The 27,892-nt window shown below is 40.3% G+C and overlaps 1 protein-coding gene across 2 annotated transcripts in view; it reads right to left on the bottom strand.

The window, feature by feature from the left end:
• LOC115420819 (rho family-interacting cell polarization regulator 1-like) overlaps positions 1 to 27,274 on the bottom strand; it is a 186,691-nt gene extending 159,417 nt beyond the window's left edge. For both annotated transcript variants that reach the window (XM_030136365.1, XM_030136364.1), the window contains exon 1: positions 27,053 to 27,274. The gene's annotated coding sequence lies outside the window, so the exon portion shown is untranslated. The remainder of the gene's footprint in view (positions 1 to 27,052) is intronic.
• Positions 27,275 to 27,892: the final 618 nt, after the last annotated feature.

The raw sequence follows: 27,892 nt of genomic DNA on the forward strand, positions 1-27,892 counted from the left end.
ATAAGTTCTGAAGTGAACAGGTCTATAAGAGTCTGTGTTTATTACAGTGACAGAGACTGATCTGTTCTTACTCTGATTCTGCTCAGATTCTCCGTTCCAGGTCTTACTCAAAATGTCCATTTTTTAGTGGTGCGCGGATCAGTGCAAACATCAATAGTATCAATACCAAGTCTGTATTGGTTTTGGATCAATACTAGCATGGTGAGATGGATACTCTCGTTTCAGTTTGTCTCTTGTATACACTGCTGCGGTTTCATCAAAGAGGCAACAGCCAGGTTGCCGGACTCATCGCTTCTATCTCAGTGCCTAGTAGGCACACTTTGCTCCTCCACCCACCTCTTGTGTTTCGATGTTGTGCTGTCCCGTAACTGAGCAGCCCAAAGCACATAAGCGAGCTGCCAGCTCAGGTGCACCCGCACAGACTGAGACACGGAGCAGAAGACTGGCAGAAAGGAAGCGCAGTGCCATGTGGCTATATTTTCATGCCGAAAATGAGACAATGGCAAGCTGTATAATTTGTAAAGGTACAGATCATTTTTATTACGTTTTTGTGTGGTAGTTTCTGAACTCTACCTGAAAAAAATTATTTGTTTTAATTTGTTTCCTGGTGATCATTTTGTGCGCTTTGTTTTTTAAGAAAAAAAAAAAAAATCCAGACATGACAAAGCATGGGGAAAAATTGTTTTGCTACTGTTCTATTGTTTCTGAAAAAACTTATTTTGATAATGAGGTATTTTCTATTACCTATGAACTTTATCCTAATTCTGTCCTGGGTTTTAACTGTTTAATAATAAAAAAGGAAACATCACAAAAACACTTAAAGGTCATGAAAATTAAATGAGATGTAACAATTCGATGATGTATCCACCTTAGTAACTGAAAAGTATCAGTATCGATACCAGCAACACTGGCCCTGTATTTACTTGGTATCTGATCAATACCAAAATATGCAGTATCGCACAACAATAGTATGAATGAACAAATGGTTTCGACCAGCTCTATATGTAAAGTGTCATGAGATTCAGCAAAGGAAAAGCTAATTTACCACTCAGACCTTGGTAAAACAGCTTTTCCCTATGCTGGACCTTGGAACAATTTGCAAAACTCACTTCAGTTTCAACATTTCATTACCCTGGGTGAATTCAAATCTGTTCTGTCCAACAGTCTAACAGAAGTGTGTAACTGCTATCCTTAAACTGGTTTTCAGCTTTTTAAAAAGTTTTTAGCCTTTTTTATGTTGTCTTAATTGTATGTAAGTTTTATACTCCGTTAGTTCATTTGTATTGCACTGATGTGTCTCTTAGGTCTACCTCGAAAAAACAGATTTGATCTCAAGGGACTTCCTGGTTAAATAATGGTTGAATAAAGGTTAAATAAAAAAAAAAAAAAAGATTTGGCGCTATATAAATACAGTTTGATTGATTGATTGATTGATTGATTGATTAGTGTCTGCTGCTGGACAATACAACAAGGCTTCGTCAGTACTGGTGCTGGAATAGCCTGTGAAGGAGGCAACATGTCACTGACCATGCCTGACTGATGGAGCAGTGACTTAATACTCATGCGTACTTGACAATGACCTATAATTAAGTTACCTGAAAGTAACCACCGGTAATATATGTGATCTTTTGAAATGGCTAACAATGAAAATTCAGAAAATTTCAGAAAATACAGGTACCCTTTAAATGAGTTAAACATCTGTTATCAGATAATTCATTGTTTTGTGTTACACTGAAATGATTTCGACTGGAATCAAATGGACCAGGTCGTAAAAGGATGCCTTTTCTATTTCTACCATCAACCTTATGTCTCCCCTCCTTTGACTGCATCGTCTCTTCATCTCTATGGCCTTCAGTATACAGTGGCAGTGCTGCAAAATGACACAAAGTAGCCTATGAAACAATTTACCTATTATTAATGAGTAAATAGGCCGTGGACCGGTCTAAGTTGACCAATGGGTCAGTTCTGGCCCGTGAGCTGCCAAAGTAATCCTGCTCTGATGATTTCATTATATTTGCATGGTAATAGCAGCACATCCCAAATACAATGCAAAAAGATTTTACAAAGTTTGGTTCATGATGAAGTGAGACTTTGACACAATATTTTTGATTCATTATAAGACTATGGTGGAAAAAAAAATAGACTATGACACCACACTTGATCTCATTTGTGGTACACTGATGGCTTCAGATGTGTTGCAGATGCCCTGTATGAACACATTGGACACCAATTTATTTGACTGTACATGAAGTAAAGAGATAGTTATATTCCTCCAATACCACTCCTAACATATTTTACTCATGTACTTCCAGAGAAAAACACAAGTGGAGATCCTGCACACACACACACACACACACACACACACATATATATATATATATATATATATATATATATATATATACACACACATATATTAGGGTTGTAACGATTACTGGTATAACGATAAACCGTGGTAAAACTGCAGACGGTTAGTATTACCGTTTAAATTGTAATTATCATGATAACCATGTTTGATTACTGCACTTTTCCATAGAAAACACCTATGCAAAGATCTGTTTTTGTGTCAAATATTTGAGTATAGGTTTAATTTATTACAATTTCAAATGTATATTCCTAATATCTGGAACCAATATTCACTTTTAAAGTCTCTGAAAATGTTTCTTAAGCATCTTTGTGTTATTTATGCAATAAATTATATACATTTTTCAAATCGGATTTTATACATATTTTTTGTCCTTTTGTGTTGATATAGTAGGTTCAAGTGAAAAAATAATAGACAGATGATATAAATGAAGTTGTGCTGAAAAAACAGATACCAAACATGTGTATAGTAAACATTTGTTTATATAGCATATAAAGGCAAAATCAAAAGGACTGAAAAACGGACAAAATAGGCTCAGACCACTAAGGGTTAATATTTGAATGTTTCTGCAACAGATGGGATATTGCGCCAATTATTTTATTTTATTATTATAATCTTGAATACAACTTGGTTAAATTATTTCAGTGTGTGTATTAGTACTTTTTAAACATTTTGAGCACAATCTCAACAATACCGCGATAATAATGATAACCGTGATAATTTTGGTCACAATAACCGTTATATGAAATTTTCAAATCGTTACATTCCAAATACATACATATATATATATATATATATACATATATATATATATATATATATATATATATATATACATATGTGTGTGTCTTTTAGTAAATGTGGCCGCTAACTGATAGATTCGAAGGGGTGGGTGGATGGATGGATGGATGGATGGATAGATGGATATAGAACGCTCAAACAAAGGTTTTCCAGCATCAGACAAACTTCATCAGTGGGCATTCTCTTACTACTCATTCTCACAAAACGTTGAGCGATATGCGTAAATTTAAAAGTTTAAATTCAATTCTTTTTGTTGTTTTTTTTATTTAGTAGCATTTAAGGCATGTGTTTGCAATGTGTTTATTGAGCACATTCATATGGTGAAAATACCATTTACTGTATATAGTGGCGTCACAGTAAAGACTGTACTATCCAATACTATCCAGTGGGGTAGTGCACCATCGGGACACCTAAATGTTACTGAGCAGACAGACTCCTGGGCTTCTCCTCCAATAACACATTCCCTAGCACATGACCGGATGTCTGGACCCCTGTGAAGTGGGGACTTTCTGGTTAATCTCCAGCTGGTCAATAAGTAGCTTAGCTGTCACTGGAGCACACTAGGATAATGACTAGTTGGTGGCCTGGCTAAAAAAATTCAGAAGCACACATAACCATACTCAAAATAAACAATACATACACTGACATAATACTCCTGTCACAACAGATGCCGCCAATACAGTTTGCTGTCACAACAGTTGTAAATGTGCTCTAAACACTGATAATCTAAAAAGTTAAAGCTAACAAAATAAAAATGGTGCTATGAATGTAACTTTGTCTGGTTTCCTGCTGATGGAATACATTTGCCATCCAGTTATATACGGTCAAGGTCATATCTCCTGTTGAATGTCAGAATTATACATTAGCAGCTAAATGGCACCAAGAATCTGTGCTAATGCCAACTGAAGCCGGTCAGGCACTGGCACCTGTATCACCGGGTTAACCTCACATAGATCTACTTGGAGGATAAAACACTGCGTGGTCAAGTAAGGAAACACAGAGCAGATGTCAGCAGTGGCCCTTTAATCTGTGACCACAATGGTACCAACGATTGCATTATAGGACTCAGTTTTAGCCTGAATAACCAACACGCCTTTGTGATTTGACAATACATGTAGTGTACAATAGAAAAAACATGCATCATTTCATCTTTCTACTGCATCACAAATCACTCTTTATAGTAATTGTTTTTGTTGTTTGTGTGCTTAGATAGTGTCTGCATGTACTTCCAGAGAAAAACACAAGTGTAGAACACTGAATTTGTCCAGTTTAGTAAATGATGAGATAAAGCTAAAGATAAAGATATGATAAAGATAAAGCTTTCGTCTTGCTACCCTACCCCATAGCCCAGACATATGAGATAGTTGTTGTATGTACTACACCGCAAGTATTTGCTAGAAATTGTTGCATCTCCTTCATTGTTGCTGTTGGCCTCTTGACAGCCTCCCTAACCAGTTTTCTTCCCATCTTTTCATCAGTTTTGGAGGGATGTCCAGTTCTCTGTAATGTCACTGTTGTTCCATATTTTCTCCACTTAATGATGAATGTCTTACTGTGTTCCAAGGTATATTTAATGCCTTGGAAATTCTTTTGTACCCGTCTCCTGACTGATATGTTTGAAAAATGAGATCCCACTAATGCTTTGGAAGCTCTCTTCGGACCATGGCTTGTACTGTAAGATATGACTACAAAAATGTCATAAAAAGCCGACGAGAACAGCCAAACTTCATTTGGGGTTAATCGCAGGCATTTAAAATGGTGGCAGGTGAGTCCTGACTACCATTTAACATGAGTTTAAATGTCATTGGTTAATTCTGAACAAAGCCACATCCCCAGCTATGAGGGTGTGCACACTTGGGCAATCATATTATCTCAGTTGTTTATTTTTACTTTCCCCTCCCTTTAAGATTTCAGTTTGTTTTTCAGTTGAGTTGTATACAGGTTACAGGTTACATTAATGGCAGAAAAAGTTTAGAAATTATTTATCTTGGTCTAAATTTTTTCCATCACAAAACCCTGGCATTTTAACAAAATGTGATAAAATGTGAATAACCTGAACAAATGAACTGAAAAAAAGGAGACAAGTACATACACACAGCAGCTTTTATAACACTTCCATAGCTAGAATAATAAAAAAAATTATTCCAAGCAGCCTGTTTCACTTGTTTCTTGTTTCTTTTTTATGGCCACTTGCACAGAATACTACGGTATTAGTGTGTGATCAAGTATCTCCAGGCGGAGTCAAGTGTCCTCTTTTTGGAAATCAAAATATGGTCAAGGCTAAAGACGTTCATTTTGTCTTCTGTTTATGTAAATATACTATTTTCTTTTGTTCAGACAAGGAATAGTTTTTAGATGTTACCTGCTTGACAGTTTCGACTGTGACTCTAGTCTTCCTCAGAAGCGTCATCCGACGTGCTGCTGACGTGTCATTTATCAGCTGGTTGGCTCGACAGACCAATCAGGCCTGTCAAGCCGACCAGCTGATAAATGACATGTCAGCAGCACGTCGGATGACGCTTCTGAGGAAGACTGGAGTCACAGTCGAAACTCTCAAGCAGGTAACATCTAAAAACTATTCCTTGTCTGAACAAAAGAAAATAGTATATTTCAAAATATGGTCACCCTTCTCAATACTGTGACCTAGTAGTGCGACTATGGTCACACTACTCAGTACAGTACTCAGGACAAACTCATGCGAGTTAAAAGGGGGCCCAAACAAGTGAGCTTCAACTTAACAAAGACTGTGTTATGTTCTGACACACACACACACACACCCTCCCCTTGTCTTTTGTGGGGGGTTTTTGTTGTGGTTCTTGCTTTGCTCTTTTGGCTGATTGTTGTTCTCTCTGTTGCTATTTTTGTCTTGATAACATTTTTGTATAGTGTTATGTATTTGGTGTGGGGGGTTTTTTGTGGGTGGTCAATTGGTTTTCCCGCCGGTGCAGAGCATGTGGATTGGACAGGTGCAGGGCTCTCGCTCTCTCTCTGCCTTGCCTCCTGCTCCTCCTCCGACGCTACTCCAGAACTCGCAAGCCTGGACGCGTGCACCAAGTGGTTTGTGCCACCATTCTGAAGTAGCATGTGGGCTGCACCGTAGGTTTTTGTTAGCCGTTTCTTTTTTGTTTTACCAGGTGAGTCCAAACATCCTGTTGTCGGCTTTTCTTTTGACAGGCTTTAGTTGCGGGGTTGTGTTTATTAGGGTAGGAGTAGCGGTATGTGGCCAGATCCGACGGTTGGCCTGAGCCACATACCGTCCTCTTGTTCAGTTTGCGGGCTCACCTTGGCCCTTGCTTTTCCTTTGAAACTTCTTTTTTTTTTTTTTTTTGTTTAGGGCACAGGAAGGGGTTAAACTCGGATAAATCTATATTAACCTTTAAGTAAGAATAAAGACCTTTGTAATTTGAATCCTTTCGCCTCCTGTGTCCTGTGTTAAATATGTTGCAACCTTCGGATCATAACAATCTGGAAAAAAACAAAAGGAGAGGAGGCTTTGTGAACTGAATGAAATTAAAAAGAAATCCAGTGGCTGACCTACAGAGTAACTTGACAAAATGCCATTGTTGTGATTTGTATATCAGCACCACTGACGAGTCTGTATCATATCACCTTATCATGTTTTAAAATTGTCATTCTATCAAAATATTTACATTTGTTCTTTAAATAGTTCAGGAAAATATGATTGAGTTTCACTTTCTGTTCCTGTGTGTACAATTGAGCCTATGTGTGACACTGAATGATTTGATATGGAAAATAAAGATGATGAAACGAAGCTATGAGTTATGGACGGATTTTCATGAAATTTTCAAGAAATGTTGATACTGCCACAAGGAACAAATGATTAAATTTTGGTGGTGATGGGGGGCTGATCTGCCTTGGCAGAGGTCTGCGCTCTCTGAGTGCTTTTCTAGTTCTTTCATAATATTTACATTTGGCCTAGCCTGTCATATTTCAGTGGGCTGGTTGAAATAACAGGTGAGCAACTTGGTTGGTATGTGCAGATGATAGCGAAGTTGAGTAGTGGCCTGAAGGCTGACGATTTGAATTGCAGTCCTGATGGCACTGAAAAGACGTGGTTTGGGGGTTTATTTAAGAATAAGAATTACTTTATTGATCCCAAAAGAGTAATTCATTTGTCAGGCAGCTCATCTCTGTTCATTTACTCTTTAATATAAAATAAAAATCATTTGAAAAGTCCTTCATGCATATTTATTTTCATTGGATGACCTTGTAAAATAAAAGAATGAATACTAAATACTAACAAAATATATTATTATCACTGTGGCCAGAATTTATACAAAAAGAAGGCAGTGTATTCTTGTTCAAACTCAGACTGAAAAGTGGCACAACAGAACAACCGCACAAACTTAAACTTGGCCAAAAGTAAAATTACAATAACTAAATTATATTTCTTTCACACTTCACAAACCAAAAAAGTCTTACTCATATTCAATCTGAAAAGTGAGAAATGACAAAGACAACAAATCTTTGTTTTTCCATCTAAAACCCTAAACTTTAGACTCAAATGTCAGTAGAACTATATACATACAAACCAACATGACAAAATGATCATAATAATCAATATAATTTAGTGACAGAGATCATTTGTCCCTCATTCGTTTTTGTCCCTTCGTTCAACTGAGAGACAGTGTGTGTTTTACTGGCATCGTGTTGCCCAATGTGTGTGTGTTTGTTTTTTGTTTTTATTTTCCTGGCACTGTGTTGCCCAATGTGTGTTTTACTGGTGTTGCTTTAGTCAGTGTGTCCATATACAACGTGATGCGAGCAGCTGCTGCACCGGGTCGGCTGCTCTGCAGGAGCCCAGAGACAGTGCTCAGCCGAAAGGCACGTCAAAAAGTCACAGATGCAGTGTAATTCCGATTATTATTAAAATGTTGAAGAAGTTCGTATATATAGAAGTTTGTATGTATAAGTCTGTGTATGGAAAAAGTATAAGACATGCATGTTACCATTTTATGTATTCTGAATTTTTTTCATTAGGACAGAAAAAGTAGGCATCAAGTCATTGACTGTTCACTACACGTCAGAGGTACTCAAGGACCATCCTCTCCAGTGACTTCATGACATGAGAGGTCAGAGTAACCGGTCTGTCATCATTGTGTGTTCTTTCGCTGTTTATTCTTGGGCACAGAAACCAAGCTTTTGCCTTTTCTAACCGACCGGAGTGTCACTCTGGACCAGGGGTCGGCAACCTTTAACACTCAAAGAGCCATTTTGACCCGGTTTCTGCGGAAAAGACAACACTGGGAGCCGCAAACACTTTTTGACATCTGAAATGAAAATGTTACCTATATATACCGTAAATTCCGGACTATAAGCCGTTACTTTTTTCCCACACTTTAAACACTGCGGCTTATACTCCGATGCGGCTTATACAACGATTTTACCGGTACCACGGCTTGGTGCCAACGCTTGGAGCCGTTGCACCGCCGTACCATGGCTCAGTGCCAGGTGCCGTGGCACCGCAGAGGTGCCGCGGCACCGGTGACACCTAGTTGTGGCACCGCGGTACCATGGCACCTGACACCGAGCAGTGGCACTGCGGTGCAACGGCACCTGGCACCGAGCCCTGGTACCGCGGTGCCACGGCACCTGGCACTGAGCCGTAGTACTGCAGTGCCACGGCACCTAGCGTTGGCCCCGAGGTGCCGCGCAGCACCTTGGTCGTGCCATGGCACCTGGCATCATTAAATGTTCTATTTTCTTCAGATATTTTTCTTCTCTTAGATTTCTCCATACTTGGCCTACCTGGGGCTGAAAGTCTCGATAAATGTACGGCGTTTTGGCGGGCTGTCGGGGAGTGTAACGCATATTTTGAGCGACGAAAAATAGTACTATATATATATATATATATATATATATATATATATATATATATATATATATATATATATATATATCCTACTAGGACAGATAGGAATTGTAGTAGGACAAACTACAATTCCTATCTGTCCTATCTGTCCTTGTAGGATTAGGAATCCTACTGGATTTCAATCTCTACTGTGACATATGTGTGTATATGTATATATATATATATATATATATACACATATAATTTTATCTTAATGTTTCGAGATCACAATAATCTTATAATTTACAACTACAATTAAACAAACAAACAAACACAATTAAAATACTTTGTTCAGATATTGTGCAGTTTTGGTGTCGCAGGACATTCTGCGCATGCCGGCTGCCAGCTGACACGTCAAGCGCTGTCAAACGTCTCTGAAGAAGGCGAATGCTGATCACCGAAATTGCACAAGGTCTGAAGAAAGAAGTTAAAAACTTTGACTTAATAAGAAGACATGATACACGTTTTTGAGACAAATAACATACACTTCAATTGGACACTTATAATTTATTTTCCCAAGCCACGCAGAGCCGCAACATAAGGATGAAAGAGCCGCATGCGGCTCTGGAGCCGCGGGTTGCCGACCCCTGCTCTGGACAATGTGAGTGTAGCCTCCAGCGCTACAGTTAAAAACCTAACAGTTCTATTTGACCCAGATCTATCATTTAAACCTCATATTAACCAAACCTACAGAACATCTTTCTTCCACCTGTGTAACATAGCCAAATTAGAAGTATTCTGTCTAAAAATCATGCTGAAAAATTAATTAATGCGTTTTTCACATCTAGATTAGATTACTGTAACTCCCTACTTGCAGCGTGCCCTAAAAGTTCACTAAAAAGTTTTCAACTGGTTCAGAACGCAGCAGCAAGACTATTAACAGGAACTAATGGGAGAGAGCATATCACCCCTGTGCTCTAAGCCATTCACTGGCTTCCAGTTGAGTGTCAAATTAAATTGAAATCCTCTTTGTTACACATAAGACCATTAATGGTATGGACCCTTCTTCTCACAAAGATGCTCTGGTGGCGTATCATCCCAACATAACACTTTGTTCTCAGAATGCAGGTCAGCTGGTAATGCCCAGGGTCTCTAAAAGTACAGTAGGAGCTAGAGCCTTGAGTTACCAAGCTCCTGTCTTCTGGAATCAGCTAAAAACAGGCCGACACAGCCTCTACATTTAAGATTAGACTGAAAACATTCTTATTTGAAAAGGCAGTGATTCCGCCAGTGCATTAAGGCAGTGATTCCCCCAGTGCTTGCTTGCCCCCCCGCCAGGCTAAGTGTCACGTTTTTTTTAATTTAAAGAAGTTTATACACGGTAGAACTAGTGATACCAAAGACGCTATTTAGAGCTTTCAACCATAGGCCTATCTGGTGATACAGTTGAAAGGGCAATGGCAACATCTTTTGGTCAATATGTGAACATATAGGGCAGTGGTTCTTAACCTGGGTTCGATCGAACCCTAGGGGTTCGGTGAGTCAGTCTCAGGGGTTCGGCGGAGGTCAAGACACATACTCTACTCATTAGTCGGGTGTGTGTGTCGGGCTAGGTCCGTGTAAACAAACGGCTTCGGAGACTCTTTCTCTGATTGACATCCAATATACGCGGTGTATTATTGTTGCTTATAGCACTACAACACATCCGGAAGTGTTTATAATCTCTTCCACTTGTCTGACGATGAATTATTTGAGTATTTTCCACATTGTTGTGATGACTTTTGCTACTTCCTGTTAACCACGGAGGCAGACATGTGTAGCGTTTGTTTACATTTTTCGGTCACCGCACTGGTCAGTTACAATCATGTGACAACCGACGCACCGTCGCAGACGGAGAAATCGTATTACGCTAAAGCCGAGCTAGTGCCATAATAAAACAACGATCACAAAAATACTGAAGGAGTAACGAGAACTTTTGATACACTACATGCAATTATCTTTTTTTATATCAAAATTGCGTGGTTCGGAAAGTTCGGAGAGAGATGAAACGAAAACCGGGTTGACCTGACGGCCTACACATACATATACACAACAGCAGAAGTCACACTGATTTGCAGTAAATATTCATTATAATTGTAGCCTGATGGAAATTAGGTGATGGGTGTGTGTTAAAATGTTAAAAATGATAAATAGCATAAATACAATAAGTTCATTATTGGAATACATAAGGTTAAAAATTAAAACCATTTCAGTGTGGTAGTATTAAAAAAGGTCATGTCTTTGTGAAAAGGTATGTAATTTGTTGTGAGTTCATGCACTGTATTGGTTTTGTTCTTTGAACACAGTGATGTTAATGCACGGTTCATTTTGTGCACCAGTAAAACATATACCTGTGTCTTGAATTTGAAAAAAATCATATTTTATTTTTTAATAAAGAGGGGTTTGGTGAATGCGCAATATGAAACTGGTGGGGTTCGGTACCTCCAACAAGGTTAAGAATCACTGGTATAGGGGGTGTGAGGTCAAGTGTATTTTTCATCACCTGAACCCCAAAAACCACTGTCTGTCTCTACCTGTCAACACGCTAACAACTTCATTAAATAACGCGACATGTCACTGAGAAAGGGTCAAAAAACATTGGACACTTTCTTTTTCCGAAATCAAAGGAGCACTGGAAGAGACAATGAGCCCCCTTGTTCACCTGCTGACAAAGGGGCAGCGCCGCTTCTCCCAACACACAGAACACGCGCAGTGCGTAGAACCCCATGATCCATGGGAGGCCCCACTTTGTGCGTCCTGCGAGGGGATGCATTCTCTGCAAATGCATTGCGAAGGATATATGCGCACGCTGCTGTGAGGCGCACCACATGCATACTGCAGAGTATCAAGTCAGCCCAAAGCAGCTGCAGGAAAGAAAAAAAAGAGATGAGTAATCTGACACCCCACATGTTTACGCAATGATTAACAGCACACAGCATCTGACCAATCAGCAGTCAGATGCCCCGACAGGTTGTTGGATGCTGGCTGGAGGAGAAATGGCTTCCGAACAACAGTATGAATCTGGAGCAAGCAAAAGAAAAAAAAAAAAAAAAAAAAAAAATCAAAACAAGAGGAGGCTCGTGCTTCACTTGAAAGTGGGTATGTTGTTAAAGTTAGAAAGAAAAACTTTGTGGCCCAATAGTCCGCCAGCGGCAGCTCTGTATCCTCCGTGCCGGGAGGTCCAGGAGCCATCGGTCAGCGCTTCCTTTGTCTCTGTTCCCCAGTCTCCCGTCTGTTTCCAGCATCCCATTCCTTATCGGGACTTGGGCCTTGTGGGGTCCTGATTCTCATCCTGTGTCTTTCCCCTCGTGTGCATATTGGTTTCAGATGAGCTTATTATTTTTAGTCAGCCTGTCAGTCTTTAAGTTTTCCTGTCTGTCTAATAATGTGTTTGTTCATGTCCTTTTCATTTCCATGTGTCTCTCACCTGTCTTCTTCTGTTCAGTGCTTTCAGTCACTAGTTCAGGGGTGTCCAGACCCGGTCCTCAAGGGCTGCTATCCTGCATGTTTTAAATGTATCCCTCTTCCAACACACCTGATTCAAATGATAAGTCTATGATCAAGCTCTGCAGAAGCTTAGTGGCCCTCGAGGACCAGGACTAGACACCTCTGCTTTAGTTAATCTTTTTCCACTCCTTTCCTCCTCTCATCCTTTTGTCCTCTGTCTTGTAACGGTTGCCCTAGCCCTGTAGTCTTGGTGTTTCTGCTCCTTTGTCTTTCTGTCTCTCCGGTCAGTCTGTCATTACTCCTTCTTCTAATTTGTTGTTTTTTTTTTTTTTTACAGTGATTGTCATTTTTTAATGGGGGGGGGGGGGGGGGGGGTGTGTCAAAATAAAATTCTGCTTAGGACCCCAATTTGGCCAGGGGCAGCCCTGCCAAAGGGAGTACACCGCCACTGAGCAGACATTAGCTGAGCCACAACTCGATGAGGCAGAGCCAGTGCAGGCTAGCACGGATGTTAGCTTGTCATTAGAGCAACCTTCTGCGAGCCGCGATGGTAAACATCGGACTCGCAGATTTAATCCAGAATAGTTACTTTTAAATATGACCATTGCATGACTTTTTAAGATTCACTTGCCGATTACTTAACTGGGATTTAACTTAAGTGAAAACAATTGATGTTATTTATTTTAATTGTATTTTTTCTTTTTTTCTTTTTTTTTTTTGTTAAAACAGTATTTCAGAGTGTGCCTTTTTATTAGACTCTATAGTTGATGTGTAAGTATTGTTGATACATGTCTTACAATAACACAAAATAGTCATAATTTCATAATTCCTGTCAACTTCTAACATTTTTTTTTTACAAAAACATGGTGGGCCACCGGTGGGCTTCCCTAGTGGCCCTACCACCAGGCTTAGCAAGATTTCTGGGGGAAACCCTGAAAGGCTTATGGTCAGGCTAGTTAAAAACAGACTTAACCCCACAGTTCAGTTTAAGCTGCCCTAGGAGCAATAATGCTGGGGGAAGTACAGTGCACTGAGTCCTATCACCAGTTTCTGGTACTACGTACCACTTTTGTCTGTACTTATAATTTCCAATATTTACAGGGTGGGGAAGCAAAATTTACAATATTTTGAGGCAGGGATTAAAAGACAGTGTATGACCAATTAAGTTTATTGAAAGTCATGAGAATTTATTTGCCACAAGAAAATTTACATAATAGAAAATGTTTTTATTCTATGTGTCCTCCTTCTTTCTCAATAACTGCCTTCACACGCTTCCTGAAACTTGCGCAAGTGTTCCTCAAATATTCGGGTGACAACTTGTCCCATTCTTCTTTAATAGTATATTTAAGAAAGTCGACATTGCTGTGTGATGTTCTATTGGTAGCATGTTCTTAAACGCCCCAAATAGCATAATCCAGAGGGTTTAGCTCTGGGCTTAGAAGGCGGCTATAAACATGATTCCCAAAAATTGCAAAAGTTGGATTTGCAGAAATCTTGTATTTTTCTAGCTGTGTGGGCTGGAGCACCATCCTGTGTCCATACATAATTTCCATCTGGGTAGTTTGCTTTAAGCCATGGCAATACCTAGTATCTGGATGGATTTGGTTGGATCCTTTAGGATTTTGGATTTGAGAGCTTTAATAAAAGCTTTGGTACGTTTTTTGTTGCTTCCTCCACTTCCAGACTTTCTCGAAATAGTTTTGCTCATAGCCATTCTCTTCTTTACATTATAAACAGTCTTTATAGACACTCCAACTATTTTTGAAATCTCCTTTGGTGTGACGAGTGCATTCAGCAAATCACACACTCTTTGACGTTTGCGTTCCTGATTACTCATATGGGCAAAAGTTTCTGAAAAGGTATGGATAATAGTGTTAGGTATGATTATGACATCAATATATGTTTGGTTTCAAAACGATTGACGTAGTGCCTGCTGAGAAAAAACAACTAAATGTTCATTGTAAATTTTGCTTCCCCACCCTGTAGTTCACTTAGTCTGTTCATCACTATTCACCCAGTGTCCCTTTTCCCCGCTCCCCTCTAGGGGAGTGGCTGCAGTTTCAGTTGTAGCCGCCTGGGGCCCAATGACAACAGGATCTGAGGTGACTCATCTGTGCCCTGTCCTGACCTGTGATCTCGGACCTCCTCCACCACCCTCACCTGTCTGGATGGACCTCCTAACCCTTACCTGTCTCATCTGACTACATGGACCCCCTCGTGTGCTCCCACCCTACTGCATCTTTACAGACGGGAACTACATCTGCAAATGAACATCCATCAGTCCTGGTGCATCTATAGCCTGTCCGTCCATAGGAGTGGATCTCTCCTTCACTGGGGTTCTCCCCGAGGTTTCTCTTTTCCCACTGGGTTTCTGGAGTTTTTCCTTGCCGAGAAGGAGGGTCTAAGGACAGGGGATGCCTGGGACATTAATCCATTTCCTTCATCTGCTGTTTATTTGACTGTTGTTTGTTTTCATATTCAACTAATTCTGTAGAGCCCTGTGAGGGAACCTTGTTGTGATATAGGGCTCTACAAATAAAACTGAACTGAATTGAATTCCACGAGACAGGGACAACGCTCATGCTCACACTGAATATGTGCTGGAACACTGCACCCAGCTGAGCTGCACATCCTTTAAACACTCTAGGGCTGAGACCATCTGGGCCTGCAGCCTTTCCTGTGTGAAGGTAACTGACCTCTCTCTTCATATCCTCAGCAGTGATGGAGACAGGAGGCATGGGGGAGGGGCGTTGCTGATTAAGAAAGTAGGAGGTGAAGGGGGTGTGGGGGATTAACATGGTGGAGTGATGAGGAGCCGGAGTAGTGGTATTGAGGTTAGGGGTTGGAAAGGATAAAGCATGCTACATACTCCACAAGAATAGAGAAATTTCTTCTCTCTCCCAGAGCTGTGAGAACAAAATTATGTCATTTTGTTCTGTCAGTCCCAGTTTTGGGTTTTCACCACTTGTTCTCGACACACCATCCAGCCAGAACTTTCTCCTCATGTGGTAGCTGAGAACTATTCCATGGTTGTTCCTTAGTGGGCGTGGTTATTGCAGAAAAGTAGTGGACCTCCCACAAGTTCAACTTTTGAGTTTTTTGTGAAGTATGAATGTCTTGACCAGAACAAACTTCTTGTTTTTGCTCTTCCCACCTTAAAATTATCACATTTCTCTGTTCTCATGGAGTATGTAGCAGGCTAAATTTGTTGTGCGGGTGGGATGGGGAGCTGGGTGGGCTGGGAAATAGCATCATCATAGCTGTTGAAAAACAGGCTTAATTCATTGGCCTTCTGCAGGTCTTCTCCCATCATCCAGTCAGTCCTCCTTCCATGGCCAGTGATGGTTGGAATGAAACCACTGCACACCTCCCTCATGTTGTTCTGAGAGAGTTTACTTTCTGATTCCTCATATAGCATTCCTTGCCCTCTCTCAGTTTCATCCTTAAGCTCCCGCTGTATGCTTATTTCAACTCTGTCACCACTCCTGAACGCAGCCTTCTTCCTGTTCGTGATGCCTTGATGTCTTTGGTCACCCGCGGTTTATTGTTAGGGAAGCATTACAGTCTTGGTGGGGATGAAACTGTCCATACAAAAGTTATGTAGGCCGTTATGCTGTCTGTGAGTCTGCTTATAAAATCCCCCTGAGCATTTACTGAGACATTCAAGTCAGTCACTTCAAACCTCCCTATAGAGTCTCCACTGTGTCCAGTGTCCACGTCCGCGCTGTTTTAGTATTATATCCCAATAATGGAGGGGAGATACAGTCTATATCTCCTCCTTCATTGTTATTGTCTTTTTTCTGCCCTGCAATCTCTATATTTCCTCCTGAACTCTTTGTCAATTTTGTGTTTGATTCCAAAAATGTAGCTGTGATGGAGTCTCATCGGCTGATCCTGTGTATAGACAAATGGAGCCCCCTTACATCTCCCTGCAAAAAAAAAACTACTATCAATACGCTCAACAAGAATATGAACATAACACTTTTGTTTTTCTCCCATTTTTCATGAGCTGTACTCCAAAATCTAAAACTTTGTCTTTGTACACAATAGGCCCATTTCTCTCAAATACTGTTCACGAATTTGTCTAAATCTGTGTTAGTGAGCACTTCTCCTTTGCTGAGATAATCCATCCATCTCACAGGTGTAGCATATCAAGATGCTGATTAGACAGCATGATTATTGCACAGGTGTGCCTTAGCCTGGCCATAATAAAAGGCCACTCTAAAATGTGCAGTTTTACTGTATTGGGGAGGTCAGCAAATCAGTCAGTATCTGGTGTGACCATCATTTGCCTCATGCAGTGCAATACATCTACTTCGCATAGAGTTGATCAGGTTATTAATTGTGGCCTGTAGAATGTTGGTCCTCTTCGATGGCTGTGTGAAGTTGCCGGATATTGGAAGGAACTGAAAGACCCTGTCATATACGCTGAACTAGAGCATCCCAAACATGTTCAATGAGTGACATGTCCAGTGAATATGCTGGCCATGCAAAAACTGGGAAGTTTCCAGCTTCCAGGAATTGCAGGTCCTTGCAACATTCTGGCAACAGGCTGTGCATTACCATGCTGTGGCCATGGGCCACTCGATTCACAATGATGACATCAGCAAACTGCTCACCCAAACGATGCCATACATGCTGTCTGCCATCTGCCCTGTACAGTGAAAACAAGGATTCATCCATGAATTGAACACCTCTCCAAAGTGCCAGATGCCACTGAATGTGAGCCAACTCAACTTGGTTAAGACAAACTGCACTCAGGTCAAAACTCCGATGAGGATGACGAGCATGCAGATGAGCTCCCAAGACAGTTTCTGACAGTTTGTGCAGAAATTCTTTCGTTATGCAAACCAGTTGCTGCAGCAGCTGTCCATGTGGCTGGCTCAGATGATCTTGAAGGTGAAGGTGCTGGATGTGGAGGTCTTGGGCTGGTGTGGTTACACGTGATCTGCAGTTGTAAGGCCAGTTGGATGTACTGCAAAATTCTCTGAAACACATTTGGAGACGGCTTATGGTCGAGAAATGAACATTCAATTCACGAGCAACAGCTCTGGTGGACATTCCTGCAGTCAGCATGCCAACTGCACACTCCCTCAAAACTTGCGACATCTGTGGCATTGTGGTGTGCTACAACTGCACATTTTAGAGTGGTCTTTTATTGTGGCCAGCCTAAGGCACGCCTGTGCAATAATCATGATGTCTAATCAGCATCTTGATATGCCACACCTGTGAGGTGGATGGATTATTGGGCAAAGGAGATGTGCTCACTAACACATACTGTATTTAGACTGATTTGTGAATATTTGTGAGAAATAGATCTTTTGTGGACGTAGAAAAAGTCTTAGATCTTTGAGTTCAGCTCATGAAAAAAGGGAGCAAAAACAATAGTGTTGCATTTATATTTTCATTCAGTGCAACTATGACACAATAATAACGGTGAGCCCCTCTTGCAGGCGCCTACCTGTGGCTGTACAGAAGTAAATGGATTGATGCAAATCCACAGGAATGTTTGGAAAGGCACTAAATCCAAGTTGCTTCAAGTCTAACATGAAGTTTCCACTATCAGTGATGATTTTGGGTGCAATGTCATCTGCTGGTGTTTGTCCACAAGGTAAAATCAAGTCTAAGGTCAACACAACCATCTATCAGGAGATGTTAGGGCACTTCATACTTCCATCAGCTGCTACCCTTTATGAGGCTGTTGATTTCCTTTTTCTACAGGACTTGGCACCTACTTACTGTGGCAAAACTACACAGAAATGGTTTACTGACTATAGCATTGATGTGCTTGGTTGACCTGACCTCAAATCTAGATATTCAGAATCTATTTGGTGTTACCAAGAAGATGATGAAAGACACATGACCAAACATTAGGGATGAACAGATGGCTACTGTCCAAGCAACCTGGCTTCAATAACACCTCAGCAGTGCCACAGCCTGATTGCCTCCAGTGCATGAACTTTTGAAGAAGTCCCAATCAAGTATTGCATGTATGGATGAACATAGTTTCAAAACGCTGACATTTCTGTATTCTAAATTCTTTTTTATTCATTTATCTTGTGAAATATTCTGATACTGCATGATACTGGATTTTCAGCTTGAAATATTTCACTTTATGTCTAATGAATTAAGGCTATATTAGTTTAACTACTTAAATGAAATTACAGGCAAAAAATTATTGAAACTAGAAAAAATGATTACAACAATATTGAAAATTTCTGAGCCATACCTGGATGTATATACACTGCTCTATGGCTTAGTGTCACAAGCAAAAAGCCTCCTGGTAATCCTCTTATGGACTTTCTCACTTGAACAATCTGGATGTCTGTGCAGACAGCACCAGTGATGGACCGGAGGACACAAACACACAACCCGACCAGGAAACAAGTAACCTCTTGATACAGGGCAGTTCTGAATGAAAAAGTGGAATTTCAAAAGACAGAAAACAATGAAAAGGGAAAAATTGATGAAGCAATGAGAACTGATCCAAATCCACCACAAGAACTGCCCAAACCAGTCAAGACACAAAGAATTCACTCCCTTGGACAATTTGGCTTCTTTGGCCAAAACTGACACAAAACAAATCTCTTTAATCAAATTTAAAATTTTGTTGTCAACTAAATCCAACCAGAAATTCCCTATTAAACTCTGGCATTTGACTTTTCCACCTATGAACATTCACCTTATAGTCGTTAAATCATTTTTGTGTAGCTTTTGATGTTTTACTTCCTTTGTTTTACCTTCCACATTTACAGGCCTTTCAGGACCTGCTTCCAAGAAACATTCCCACAGCATGATGCTGCCACAACCATGCTTTGCAGCGCAAAGGGTGTGTTTGCTGTAATATACAGAGTTTGATGTCTCCCACACATAGAGTCTAAGGATCTCTACCATGCCCTTGGGTAAACTCTACTCAAGGTTTTTTCAACAGAAGAAAGTTTTCTAGAACTTTCGGATGGTGGAGCTCTCTGTGGAATACTAAGGAGATGCAGACAGGGAAAGCAATCAATGTGGTTGTGAAGCTCAGACAGCAGGGCTTCTGACCTGAGCTCCCAGCAATTCATGTCACCAGTCTCTGGTCACTGCCAAACAAGATGGTTGAGCTGCTTTTCATGAACAGGACCAACAGAGATTTTGCCACGTACACACAACAATGAAGTTGTGTCAATCCACAAAAGTTTAATATCGTTTTGGCATTTTATCCACATGACACAGGCATTGTCGGTGCCCTGAAACTATATTTTTGAATAACGGGTCCCAGAGCAGAAAAATCTCACAATGCCGCTCTCGCATTGCCGTATGTATAGGCAAAACAGCACTTTTTGTTAACAATGACGCCACATAACCAGAAGAAAAAAAAACAAAAAAAAAACAAAACAGAATTAACAAGTGGTAACAACAATGGTGAATTACAGAGTTGTGTTTGTGCTGCAGGTGCTGCTAAGTATATTAGCACTACTACAACAAAACCTTGTAATGTTGTATCAACTCGACGACCAGTGGAGATGCATAAACAGATAGCCTACACCTACATCATCTTCTTATGGTTGTGTTTGTTTGTTCTCAGCTCGCTGAAGAAGAACCTCATGCGCATTCTCACTGCATTGTTCTGTGATTTTAGTGTATCCTGCGGCTTTCTGTGTTTGTGTACAGCGCCACATACAGGTGTGGCATATGTATTACACAGTTTTAACCCAGTTTTCCTGTTTCCACCTGGACGCAGATATTTCTTGGAACAATACGTGTATGGATGCAAAACATTTAGAATACACAAAAGAAAAATACCATGAGCATATTCATCTGGATGTAGCCTACGACTCTTTGTTTCACAGAAAGACAAACAGCAGACCTCATCTCCCTGGCTTTCAGCTGCCACGTGTGGACTGGCGTTATCACAGAAATCTAAGAGCAGCAGAGTGTGTTTCTACATTCACAAATGTTGGTGTTCACATATCACAGTGCTTTAGAAACATTGTAAACACAAATCTTAAGTTGTTCGTTCTGAACTTGTATGCCTTTTCAATCATGGTGAGAGTTTTCCCCCATCATCCTTGTCAGTGTTTCCACCCCACCAATGTGAGTGAGACAGTACAGTGGTTGGCTGAACAGGTCACATGTTTAGAATGGGACTTTTTAGGGGACTTTGACAGAGCAACACTCAACCATTAACTACCTAAAAATAAACAACATGTAGATTGTCCTACCAGGGACAATAATACACTGGACCTGAAATACGATATGCATGTTCTGAAACATGCATATCACTCTGTTATATGTGCAGCTTTGGGACACTGACAAATGTCTACTCCACCTTATTCCAGCCTATAGGGAGAAACGAAAATCTGCTAAGCCTGTACTTGGGATAGCTGAGAGATGGACCAGTGAGACAAAACAGGAGCTACAGGACTGTGTCAGCTAGGGGTGTGACGGTACATGTTGTACCATCGTACCATTTGATATGCCCCTCGCAGTTTGGTATGAGCATGTATCATGGCACGGCTCATTTGTCATTTTCAAATGACATTTCTGGACCGCTCACATTTATATTAGAGCTTTGCAAGACAACTAACTTACAAAATTCTACTGTCATTGTTTGGAGTGTCCGGCTCGAGCTGGATGCGGAGTACTGGCTGTGTTCTGTACCCAGCCAGTTTGACTTAAATGGAACTCTGATCCAGTTCTGAGTAAGGGCTCATTTATGCTCCATGTTAAAGACACAGACAGATATGGACGGAGCGTTCTGTTCATCCCCTGTGGACATTCCAACATGGAGCAGTATGTATGCGTACCAAACTAGACATTCAACACATACAACAAACCCTGGTTCACCACAGAACTGACACCTTGTGTAAGCCAAAGAGGTTGCCTTTACCAATGGGGACAGAGCCCTGAACAGACAAGACAGGAACACGCTGACAAAGGAGTGGAGTGGCCAAGAAGCATTACTTTGGTTGTTCGTCTGTATGTATCAGCCCTGCCATGAAGTGGCACTCATTTCACTCATTGCAGTGCATCATTACATATCCCAAATTCATCAATTGGTAGATGGGATGGGCTCCAATGCCCTCATGACCCTCTGGAGGATCAGAGGATAACGAAGGAATCTAGGAATTTGTTTTCACATTGAGAGGTAAAGACTTTGTCAGATTCCATTGACCATAATTCACATAATAAAAGGGGGAAATATCCAAGCGGTTGAACACTTTTACAGGAATTGTATTCTTTAATAACAGTGCCACTACCAACCCAGCTGATGACTATTCTTCTCTGTAGTCCACAGTCCCACAGCCATTGACCTTGAGAGCAAGTCAGCCAAGAGGTCAGGAGAGGACTACAGAGCTGTTTCACTCATTGCAGTGCATCATTACTGCAACTGCTCTGTTATTAAAGACAGTGCATGATGATCAGTGCACACCACTGTGGGGATGGGGCTTTGATATTTGATCATGACAGTGACTTCACTTCAGGCTTTGAGGGCACAATCCATTTGGAAGACTGTTTTGGCTGAACTAAATAATAATCAATAGTTCTGAGTTAAAGTGCTAATAATAACCTACAACACTTAATTAAAATCAGTTCTATGCACTTCTAAAGAAAACTGCTTTACCATCTTGGAGCTGTTCCTGTAGAATGGATCAAATGTTTCTGTTTCTTGTTCTGAAGACACTATTTGTAAACTATGTTAACCCTCATCGTTCATGCATCACGAATATGAAAAAACAAAAACAGCTCACCAAAAAAGACTGAGTCCTTCGGATTTTTTGTTGAGTCCCACTGCTATACTATTGAGTCCCGAAACAAAAGTTTAATTTTAAAAAGTATGTTGTTTGTTTCATCATCGTCATTTTCCATATTAAATCCTTCACAGTGTCACACATGTACTCAATTGAACACACATGAACAGAAAGTGAAACACAATCATATTTTCCTGAACTGTTTAATGAACAAATGTAAATATTCTGACAGAATGACAATTTTAAAACATGTTAGGGTGATATGATCCCAACTGGTAAGTGGTGGGACTCCTGGTGAGTGATAGACAAGTCACAACAGTGGCATCCCAGCACCCCTAAAATATTTTAAGGTTGCTGAAATGTTTCTTTTTTGTTGTTTACTTTATGTCCATTCTTAACATGCTAGAAAAATGTCAAAACCATGGTACATAGTTGAAATATAATATTTCAACAACAAAAATATGCCGCTTTTCCACTACGTGGTACCGCCTCGACTTGGCCTTTTTGCGTTTCCATTATGAAAAAGGACCTGGAATCTGGTACCCAGTACTAGTTTTTTGGTATCATCTCCGCTGAGGTTCCAAGACTGAGGAGCAGATACTAAAACGTGACGTGTAAACACTGCAGAACATTGATTGGTCAGGGAGTTGTCTCTGTGACCCACCGTTTTACAAAAACCAGATGCGGAAGTTTACAGTAAATGTAGCGGTAGGTTAATCCACATGATGACAGCCTGAAAAACTACACCATTCAGTCAGAAGATTCAGTCTTTGGTGGCTGACATAAAAATTCAGCATGAGTTTGACAAGACAACACGCAACAAGCGAGTTTATCAGCGACTCTCTGAGCAGACAACACGGAAGTAACACGCTGCATCGCTATGACGTCCAGGTACTGTAAAGTCTGTAGTATCCTGTGATGGAAACGGTCTCCAGGAATAGGACATGGTACCCAAGTCGAGTCGAGCCGAGTCGGTTCCACATAGTGGAAACGCAGCAATACAGCAACCCCCCACCGTGTCTCGAAAATGGTTTGATCCACCCCATCCCTCCCCCATTTCCCCGACATGGACTCCGATTGTTCCACCTGTATAGAGCAGTGTGCAGGCACTGCCTTCCAGAGTTGGGATACAGTAGTGATGTAAGTACCTGGTTTAAACCAGGACATGCCAACACATTATTGTCATCACTAGTCCCTATTTTTGCTGCATTGAAACACAGATCACTATTTATGTTGTTAGGTAGTATTTAGCTGATGTTTTTTTGTAGCTAGGAAACGTTCCAGGTGGTTCAGTCAACCTCTGTCCTCTGTTTGAATTGGACTGAGAGAAGCTGCTGTTGTGTCATGTGTTGGGCTGGGTGAAAAAATTGATTTAATTGATCTTAGATCGATCTCATTTTAATTTTGCGTAATCGATTAATAGTGGATGAGATCGATTTTTCAGAGCAGGACCAGGAGTACGCAGAACCGCGGGTGGCTCCATCTTGCAAACCCCTGGGGAAGACTTGGTCTTGCTCGCAACAGCTCTAGTGTGGAAAAGACACGGAGGAAGGGTGGGGAAAACCCCTCTGCTGGAGGTCCTCCTGGCCTCAAACTCGAACCCACAGTGTGAAGGAACTGGCTGCCCGGCGAGTCGCGGAAGCCGGTCGTTCTTGGAATAATAACTTGGATCCATACTATGACCTATGGCTGAGTATGGAGTTAGAGGAATAGTAAAGCGACAATGTCCGACCGCTACGTCCCCCCCGTCCCCGACCAACATTCACAGAACGCACGCACCCCCCAGCTCCAACCAACAATCACGGCGTGCACAAGGCAATGTTTCTGTTCTGTTCATTATTTAAGAGCACATTCAGCAATTTACTGCTGAAATGTCATATTTATTTCCTTTCTAATATCAATATTGATACCAGTATTGATGTGTTGCATGACTGCGGTACTCAATCAGGTTACAATTCAAAATTGTACTTTGGTATCACTAAATTAATCTGAATCAATCAATTAATACTGAATCAAATCGATATTGAATCGAATCGAATTGTGATTAATCGATTCAGAACCTTATGAATCGAAATCGAATCGACTATGGAAATTGGCCATGATATCCAGCCCTAGTCATGTGCATGTGTTCAGATTAAAGACAAGGTGCTACTGTCTTTATCTGAATAGCTAACTGACTGGGTGCCCATTAACTCCTATTTTGTGTGTGTGTGTGTGTGTGTGTGTGTGTGTGTGTGTGCGCGCGCGCACGCAGACAGCCAGCCACCCTCATCATGAACATACAATTGTTTTTTCTGAAAAAAAGAAAAAGCCACATTCATATAAGAGTGCAAGATCAACTCATGTCACCTCATTTTCCACAGCAATCAAATATTCTATTAGAATGATGTTATAAATTGGATAAATGTATCAGTTTATATTTCTTATTAGATATAAAACACATTGTTTGGTTATTTGCCATTTGGTTAAAGCATGAAGAGAGAGAGGGGAGCAGAGAGACACTTAACATACACACTGGTCTACAATTTTTTAGAAATTACAATTTTATCAGATTAATTGGAAAACAAATGACCAAAGTGCTGGTTTACTGATGTTTTGACAGTATATGATAACATGTTATTCCACATACTGTATGTGACACAAACAACCGAGATTATGAGTGAGTATGCTAACATCTCCGCTAGCCATGAAGCATCCAGGCATCATTCATAAAATAAGTTCATAGATGAATAAACACTGTTACAATCAATAGTATCATCAAGAGCACAAATCCACTGAAATACATAAAGTATAGAGAATTTATCTCTGCCACCTCTGCCATTGTAAACACCTGTGAAATGAAGGCATGGCTGGCTTGTGTTCTGTTTACAGCTAGCCAGTGTTACCTGGCGGGGGTTTGTTTATGTGGTAGTGCTGTAAACCGTGACATTTCTCGCGAGAGGCAAGATCTTGGACCACCGAGACAAGATCTAGGCTACAGGGACGGCACTGAGAAGTTGCAAGTGGCATACTCAGCCCTAGAGGCACAAGAGGAATTCCATTCTCCCCCTAACAAACCATTTAACCATTACTATTACTTTGAAACTGTTTTAGGTAAAAATGTTGCCTAGTTCCCCTTTAAGAAACCCTGGGAGGAAGACTTAGGGGAGGAAATAACAGAGGAAAAATGGGTCATGGCATAAGACATCAAGGGAGATACAGATGAGACTAATTAAATACAGAAATATTCATAGAGGTCATTGGTCTAAAATGGCTCGATTGAAACTGCGAGACTCTGACCTATTTTGAAGATGTCACAGGAGTAAAGGAATACTTCGACACATGCTTTATGAATTTCAGCTGACCCAAACCTTCAGGGAGACTAAAATAACATTCATTAACAAAGTGCTTAGTGCCAAATTTGTGTGACAGCCGGTACTTTGTATATTGGGAATCTGTACGAGGGGAGAAGGAGTGACAGCTCAGCAAGTCCTATGGTGTAGATCGGCCCTTCTTACAGGGTGCAGAATAGGACTCAGGCACTGAAAACTAATAATACTGTACTTTTTAGTGAATACATGGGGGAAATGACTAAAATAGCCAGGAATGAACAACAGATTTTTTTTAAATCAATAACAGAGGAAATATAAAATATATATATGGGGCCCCTTTTTGGATGAAGTACAGAATAGATAACTGAGCGGATCTGACTGCAGTCTTGGGTATACCTATGATAATTTAAGGGATTTGTATTCTGACACCACAATATATTGTGGTAAATGTTTTAATGTTTTATAGTCCTGGTGTAGGCCTTATCTCACCAGGAAAGATTTATAAAGTAACAACAAAACAAAACTGACAGTATTCTATTGTTTCTGTATTTGTGTTTCATTTGTATTTTGATTTTTAACATTTGATTTTCACATTTTTATTTGTTTTCTTTTCATTTCAGCCTGCTGTATCACTATAATGTTTAATGGGTGAAAAGAAAGAAAAAACAATAAATAAAGTGATTTGTAAAAAAAAAAAAAAAAAATGCTTTAAAAATCAGACTGCATCCATAATATACACAGTCTTTTTTAACACCAGTGTCTGTGTAAGTGATACACAACACAGTAGTAGTACAGTAATAGTTTTTCTATCAGTAAGCCACCACAGTACAGAAATATAAACAAATCCTCCAGCGCAGTACAAGTAGAATGTTCAGATTCAGTGGCATCACGATATAGTATCATGTCTGCATCATAATGCATATTTCAATTAGATTTTTTTTTTTTTTTTTTTTCATTCCACACCTCTACTAAACACTGAAATTACAGAAGCTAGAAACACTTTTCATTTTCATACTTGACGAATAATGTGCAGCAGCAGCCAATGAAACAGGTTTGTTTTACATTTGGTCTATATCAAGCGAAGAACCACGTGACATTAAGTCACCTTTAAGTCCTGTGTTTGAAATTGAGTAAAAATCTAAATATACCCTGATTAATCTCTTTTCCTACAACTGATTAGCCGACAAATAATCATATTTGGTTATTTGTCTGATGCCCATAACCTCAACATGTGACTTGCGAATTGTACCCGTCCTTAAATAAATGTTCCACTGCTTCCTTGACTCAGCCTGATGTTTCTGTTCCTGTTATGAAATAAGTCAAACCTGACATTTCACTATAGTAGTTCATGTGGATCTGCAGCTAAACTAAAGATACTGAACACGAACAGACCCCTGGACCAGGACCCAGGGACAACACTGGAAAACACAGGGACAAATACGGAGTAACGAAGAGCTAATATTATAGTTTAACCACAACTTCAAAATAAGCAAACCCGTACGTGTGGCAGCGTCTAGAGAACAGAGGTTTAGAGTTAACGTACATGTTTCACTGCAGTGCTCGAGTTCCTCTTCTGCACCACTTGAAAAAATCTGGTCCTGATCCACAGACCGGACCGGCACGGAACGGACAGCTCCGGGTCCACGTCTGTCAGTCCATTAGTAACGTTAACGGTATCTATCAAGAAATAAAATCCACCACATTCTTTCAGTTCGTTCAGTTCCAAACACACAGAGGTAGAATATCCACACCGAGCCCGCAGTAAATGTCTGACAGTGACACAAGTTACACAACATCCGCTCAGCTCCTTCACAGTAAAAGCCTGTCAGTCCCAGATCGTTCAGGAAGAAGTCAGCTACCAGCAGCTTAAATCGATAGCGACGTCTATCAATTGACACTACCTCGTCAAAACATGCTACCTTACGTTTCGACACGCCTATTTGAAAATGAAATAATGCTTCTACTGTAGAAAAACGCAATTATTTACTTATTCGTATGAATATGGGTAAAGGATGCACATTTCGACAAGCTTTTATAACTTCTATCACATAAAGCTCCCACTATAGAAACACCATTATTTACTTCTTCGTCTGAATATGGGTAAAGGATGCTCATTTCGACAAGCTTTTATAACTTCTATCAAATAAAGCTCCCACAATAGAACCACCATTATTTACTTATTCATATGAATATGGGTAGAGGATGCTCATTTAGACAGGCTCATAACTTCTATCAAATAAAGCTCCTACTATAGAAACATCATTATTTATATATTCATATGAATATGGGTAAAGGTAGCTCCTTTAGACAGACTTGTAACTTCTATCAAATAAAGCTCCTACTATAGAAACACCATTATTTACTTATTCATATGAATATGGAT

The sequence above is a fragment of the Sphaeramia orbicularis genome, chromosome 6 (genome assembly GCF_902148855.1).
Source record: "Sphaeramia orbicularis chromosome 6, fSphaOr1.1, whole genome shotgun sequence".
NCBI classification, from domain to species: domain Eukaryota; kingdom Metazoa; phylum Chordata; class Actinopteri; order Kurtiformes; family Apogonidae; genus Sphaeramia; species Sphaeramia orbicularis.